Source organism: Pelobates fuscus, chromosome 6, assembly GCF_036172605.1.
Source record: "Pelobates fuscus isolate aPelFus1 chromosome 6, aPelFus1.pri, whole genome shotgun sequence".
Lineage (NCBI taxonomy): Eukaryota > Metazoa > Chordata > Amphibia > Anura > Pelobatidae > Pelobates > Pelobates fuscus.
In genome coordinates, this window is record NC_086322.1 from 80,039,164 (window position 1) to 80,045,906 (window position 6,743).

Sequence of the window (6,743 nt, forward strand, 5' to 3'; positions counted from 1 at the left end):
TTTTTAAAGGCACGCTATTGTGACACCAGATATGAGTGGCAAAGTGGACTGGCAGAGGTTGGCAGAGTACACGCTGAAGGCCTGACACCCGCTTGAAGGACACTGACTGCTATTAGCTTAAAGTGAAAAACTTTTTTTCTTTTTAAAGGCACGCTATTGTGACACCAGATATGAGTGGCAAAGTACACTGGCAGAGGTTGGCAGAGTACACGCTGAAGGCCTGACACACCCGCTTGAAGGACACTGACTGCTATTAGCTTACAGTGAAAAACTGTTTTTCTTTTTAAAGGCACGCTATTGTGACACCAGATATGAATGGCAAAGTACACTGGCAGAGGTTGGCAGAGTACACGCTGAAGGCCTGACACACCCGCTTGAAGGACACTGACTGCTATTAGCTTACAGTGAAAAACTGTTTTTCTTTTTAAAGGCACGCTATTGTGACACCAGATATGAGTGGCAAAGTACACTGGCAGAGGTTGGCAGAGTACACGCTGAAGGCCTGACACACCCGCTTGAAGGACACTGACTGCTATTAGCTTACAGTGAAAACATTTTTTTCTTTTTAAAGGCACGCTATTGTGACACCAGATATGAGTGGCAAAGTACACTGGCAGAGGTTGGCAGAGTACACGCTGAAGGCCTGACACCCGCTTGAAGGACACTGACTGCTATTAGCTTACAGTGAAAAACGTTTTTTGGTTTTAAATGCACGCTATTGTGACACCAGATATGAGTGGCAATGTGCACTTGCAGAGGTTGGCAGAGTACACGCTGAAGGCCTGACACCCAGACGCTTGCAGACAACTAACTGCTATTCAATCTATTACAGTGAAAAAAAAATGTTTTTAAATGCAAGCTATTGTGACACCAGATATGAGTGGTGGCACTGGGCAAGTGGGCACAGTATCCACTGTGAGCCTGACACAGAAGCTGGCAGGCAGGCAACTGCAATTACATTACACAGAAATAAAAAAAAGCAGACTGATGTTCTAGCCCTAAAAAGGTCTTTTTGGGGTGCTGTCCTTACAGCAGAGATCAGATGAGTCCTTCAGGACTGTAGTGGACACTGAATACCCTAGCCTAGCTATCCATTTCCCTATCAAATGAGCAGCAGCTACACTTTCCCTCCTCTATCTAAGAATGCAGCTTCAGAATTAATCTAAAATGGATGCTGTACAGGAGGTGGGAGGGTCTGGAAGGGAGGGTCTGCTGATAATTTGCTGGAATGTGTCTGCTGAGGCACAGGGTCAAAGTTTACTCAATGATGACGAATAGGGGGCGGATCGAACCGCGCATGTGTTCGCCCACCATGGCGAACGCGAACACGCTATGTTCGCCAGGAACTATTCGCCAGCGAACAGTTCGGTACATCACTACTAGTAACAAACTACCTTCGAGACCCCCCTAAGAAGCATTTTTTTTTTTAAACTTGTAAAAAAGGATTCTATAGATGTGAAACAAGCTTGGCATGTAGATATACAGAAAGCAAAAAAGAACAAATAAAATAATTCCAACGGACGAAGATACGTACTAAGAGATTTGACTACTTGCCATTTCAGAAATGTTGTCTATTTATGAACTTGTACTTGTGGACTCCATTATGTAGGTCTCACAACAAGACAGGTGCATACAAGAATAGAAAAGAGCATCAGAAACATTAAAAATTGAATTCTTTCTTCCCCCCTTTCTCTCCCTCCCCATTCCTCTTCTCCTTCTTTTTCCCCTAAGTGGATATTTTGCCAAATGTTATATTTCATTGAATACACAGTATTATGCTCAGGGGATTTATAGCTATACCCATTAGGATCAGGGCCAGATTAAGAGCTCAGTGGGCCTGGCGCTGACAATTATGATGGGGCCTAATTACAGAATCTTATCGACCAAAAACACTGAAACAATCATACCCCCCAAGCATCATGTATCTGATGGAGATGGTGTTGGACTCAAAGGATGCAGCTATACGAAAACACATACTCTATGCTAATCTCTCTCTAATTTATGCTTTCATCTTTCAAGTAAATCCATACCCCCTAACAGCAGTGTCCAGTGAAGCAGGAAGTCAAAGGGAAGGGTAAAAGGGTGTGCCACTGACACAATTCACGTGACCGGACCTGCCAAAAGGGGTGAACATGCCCAAAAAGGGGGCATGTGAGTCCAAAGAATTGGAAGGCCGGTCTGGCATGAATGCTGTATAACTAAGGTTATACTATGCAGGCAGCACCCAGAGCTTGACATAAATGCATCAAATGATGCGCCTACTCCACGCTTTTTGCAGTAAACATTGTCTTTTCAGAGAAAATAACTCTGATGGCCACTCCTGGCTAGATGGCTGCTAGAGGTGCCTCCTCGGGCAGTACTGCCTAGTGTGCAGCACTGCCATTCAGTGTCTTCACCCTCTGCATGCAGACACTGAAATTTCCTCATAGAGATGCATTGAATCAATTTATCTTTATGAGTAGATTCTGATTGGCCAGGGCTATGACTTGTGCTGGCTCTGCCCCTGATCTGCCTAGTTGGCAGTCTCAGCCAAATCCTATAGGGAAGCATTGTAATTGGCTCAGACCACCACTTCTGATGATGTCAGCAGACAGAGTCAGTTCAGAGGCAGACAGGGACAGAGCCAGCAGCTGCAGACTTGAATACAAGTAAGAGTTTACTATATTTAGGGAGGCAAGAGGGGGCCAGGGGGGATAAATGGTGGTTTTAACATAATAAGGAAATAAGAAATACATGATTTTAAAGGACCTTAAAAGGACCACTATAGTGCCAGGAAAACATACTTGTGCACTTTCCTGGCACTATAGTGCCCTGAGGGTGCCCCCACCCTCAGGGTCCCACTCCCGCCCGGCTCTGGAAAGGGGAAAAGGGGTAAAACTTACCTTTTTCCAGCGCTGGGCGGGGAGCTCTCTGCCTCCGATCTCCTCCGTTCCGCCCCGTCGGCTGAATGCGCACGTGCGGCAAGAGCTGCGCGCGCATTCAGCTGGTCGCATAGGAAAACATTTACAATGCTTTCCTATGGACGCTTGCGTGCTCTCACTGTGATTTTCACAGTGAGAATCACGCAAGCGCCTCTAGCGGCTGTCAATGAGACAGCCACTAGAGGATTTGGGGGAAGGCTTAACCCATTTATAAACATAGCAGTTTCTCTGAAACTGCTATGTTTATAAAAAAATGGGTTAACCCTAGCTGGACCTGGCACCCAGACCACTTCATTAAGCTGAAGTGGTCTGGGTGCCTAGAGTGGTCCTTTAAGCAAGAGTATGTGAAGAGTAGTTAGGGTTGCCACCTTTCTTGGAAAAAAATACCAGCCTTATACACTTGTATAATTAGTTATGCATGACATCACATGGAGTGACATAAGAGAAAATTCTGTAAAATCACCAACAAACTACTCAGTTTGATTCTGCTGTATAGATGGATTGATCCCAGTGTCTCCCTTTCTCCCAGTGTCTCAGTCTCGCAAGTCACCCACTCTCTCAGTGTCCCTATGTATCACATAGTCAGTGTCCCAATGTCAAACTGTCCCCTAGTCTCCCAGTGTCTCAGTGTCCCCATTTCTCCCAGTGTCCCCATGTCTCACTGTGTCCCCATGTCACTGAGAGTACCGGGGACATTAAGACACTTGGGGACACTGGGAGACATGGGGCACTGAGACACTTGGGGACACTGGGAGACATGGGGACACAGTCACTGGGAGACTAGGGGAAACTGGGAACCATGGGGACACTGAGACACTAGGGACACTGAGACACTTGGGAGACTAGGGGACACTGGGAGACTAGGGGACACCGTGTCCCTAGTGTCTCCGTGTCCCAATGTCCCTATGTGTCTCAGTGTTCCCATTTCTCTCAGTGTCCCCAGGTCTCCCTGCTGCCTTTCCCCCCATCCCTCACTTACCTGAGCTGTAGAGCTGCTGTCTCTGTGCTGAGCTGTAGAGCTGCTCCCCCACGGATCAGAGAGTAGTAGAGAGAGGCAGGGAGGGATATGCTGTTACTACTGGGTGGTGCTGGTATTGCAGAGTAATTTCCGTTTATACTGAGAAAAATACCAACATTTGTATTGCCGATATTACTGCAGTACTGGCACTGACCAGGCAGCCTCAAATACCAGCTATGCCAGTAAAATACCAGTCAGGTGACAAACCTAAGAGTAGTGTGTAAAAAAAAAAAAAAATTACTTTTTTTATTTTTATTTTTTAAATGGGCCTATTCCATGGGCCTGGGCCTGGGCCTGGAGCTGCAGCTCCATCAGCCCCTCTGTTAATCCAGCCCTGATTAGGATATCCACATAGCTCTTATTAGCTGTGATGTGAAGCAATCTGAGTGCCCCATTTTCACTTTTTTTATTTTCACTTTTTTTAAAATCAGCTTTAGCTTTTTACTCAAATGTTCTAATTCAAGTTGAGAGGCAGTAAATAACTCACAGTATTTCACAATTCTCTTCTCAGCCCTATGTTTAATGTTTTATGCTAGACTAATAATAAGAATTCTCATTTTAGCGCATGACATTGATTACTCTCAATTTCAGTCAGTTACTACTGTTAATTTTGTCTTAGTTTTTAAATGACTGTGGGATGGTTGCTTACAAATATACAGCTTTTATAGATAACCACCATTTCTGTGTCTTAGGATATACGTGTTACTGCATGCAGTGGCGTACTAAGGGGGGGGCGGGGGGTGCGGTCCGCCCCGGGTGCCACCATTTAGGGGGGTGCCACCAGGTAAGGGGGTGCCTCCAGGGCTTGTGACTCTGTGAGCTGTGTGGCTGCACAGGGCGCCGGGAGCCACACAGCTCACACACGCAGGGGCTGGGAATTCAGCAGTACAGTGTACTGCACGGAGAAATGGGGGCGGAGCCAAACCGGATGCGGGGGCGGAGCTACAGCCAGCCTCCATTTGCTGCCTTTCACTGCAGCACACTGAGGGGATGCAGGAAGGAGGCCCTGCTTCCCCAACTCCAACACACCAGGGACTCACTGACTGGACTCCTCCACCAGTAAGTAAGAGAGAGAGAGAGAGAGAGAGTGTGTGTGTGTGTGTGTGTGAAACTGCTTGTGACTGTGTGTGTGAAACTGCTTGTGACTGTCTGTGTGTGTGAATCCCTCCCTTTGACTGTCTGTGACTGTGTGTGAATGTCTGCCTGTGACTATCTGTGACTGTGTGTGAATGTCTGCCTGTGACCAGTGGCGAATCTGATCCGTGCCCCCCCCTACCCTGACCCTCTCCCCCCTGACTGTGGGTCCTTCCCCCCCGACACATACATACAGACACAAACACATTCACACACCCCCGACAGACACATACATACACACATGCAGACACATACATACAGAGACACAGACACACACATACATACACAGCCATACATACAGATACACACATACAGAGACAGACACACACATACACACATACAGAGATACACACATACAGAGACACAGACACAAACATTCATAAACACATACACACACACATACAGAGACAAAGACACAGACAAACACACACAGAGACACACACATACATACAAACACAGATTCACAGACATACATACGGATACACACACACACACACCCCCGACAGACACATACGTACACACATGCAGACACATACATACAGAGACACAGATACACACATACATACACAGCCATACATACAGATACACACATACAGAGACAGATACACACATACAGAGACAGATACACACATACAGAGACACACAGATACACACATACAGAGACACACAGATACACACATACAGAGACACACACATACACACATACAGAGACACAGACATACAATCATACACACATACAGAGACACAGACACAAACATACATAAACACATACACACACATACAGAGACAAAGACACAGACAAACATACACACAGAGACACACACATACACACAAACACAGACATACATACGGATACACACACACAGAGAGACAGACACACATACATACACACATACAGAGACACAAAATGTTTCCTACCATGTGTGATTTCCCTGGGGTCCAGTGGTGGCTCAGCCTGATGGGAGTCAGAGTTCTCACTCTGACTCCCTAATCCTTTCTGTTTCCTCCCGCGCAGGCTCTCAGTATGCTGGGAGGAGTGATGTGCGGTCACTTCCTCCCAGCGTGTGATGATCTCATCACAGGGGGTCCGGTCGCGCTCTTAAAGCGCTCAGTGCAGACCGGGCCCCCTTACAATCCATGTCCATCGGGTGGCCCCTTAACATGCGGCCCCGGCGGTTTGCCGTGCGGGCCGGGGCCGCAAAGCATGAAATCATGGCAGCTGCTACCCGGTCGCGGGGGGCCACAGGGCGGCTGGGCCCCCTGCAGTGCCGGGCCCGGTCGCAGCTGCGACCGCGGTACGTACGCCACTGCCTGTGACTATCTGTGACTGTGTGTGAATGTCTGCCTGTGACTATATGTGACTGTGTGTGTGAATGTCTGCCTGTGACTATCTGTGACTGTGTGTGAATCCCTGCCTTTGACTGTCTGTGACTGTGTGTGAATGTCTGCCTGTGACTGTCTGTGACTGTGTGAGAATGTCTGCCTGTGACTGTCTGTGACTGTGTGTGAATGTCTGCCTGTGTCTGTGAATGTGTTTGAATGTCTGCCTGCGACTGTGTGTGTGAATGTCTGCCTGTGACTATATGTGACTGTGTGTGTGAATGTCTGCCTGTGACTATCTGTGACTGTGTGTGTGAATGTCTGCCTGTGACTATCTGTGACTGTGTGTG